Source organism: Acanthisitta chloris, unplaced genomic scaffold (genome assembly GCF_000695815.1).
Source record: "Acanthisitta chloris isolate BGI_N310 unplaced genomic scaffold, ASM69581v1 scaffold41605, whole genome shotgun sequence".
NCBI lineage: Eukaryota > Metazoa > Chordata > Aves > Passeriformes > Acanthisittidae > Acanthisitta > Acanthisitta chloris.
In genome coordinates, this window is record NW_008675076.1 from 12262 (window position 1) to 12559 (window position 298).

General features: G+C 41.3%; 1 protein-coding gene across 1 annotated transcript in view; it reads left to right on the top strand.

Moving 5' to 3' along the window:
- Window positions 1-298, top strand: part of DNAJC2 (DnaJ (Hsp40) homolog, subfamily C, member 2) — a 15522-nt gene that overhangs the window by 11309 nt on the left and 3915 nt on the right. The gene's annotated exons all lie outside the window — the stretch shown is intronic.

Genomic DNA, 298 nt, shown 5'->3' on the forward strand with positions numbered 1-298 from the left:
TGTGGCCATCTAACCCTGAGTAAGCACTTAGGAAGTAAACTCTGGGTTGTTGCACTTAGTGCTAACTTAGTACAACCATAGTAACTGAGAATTTCTGACCTAACCAGGCTTAGGTTGGAAGGTTTGGGAATCAGTGTATTCCACACAGATGTTTAACTGTCCTCACTAGGCACTTTAGGCTCTTAATACTTTTGTGGATCTGTCCCTCTAAGTTAGGTATTAGCCTGGACACTCACACTAGGCTCACAAGTTTTGCTTTAATTCTGGGAGTGTTCATTTAAATTCCTAGTGAACTTGT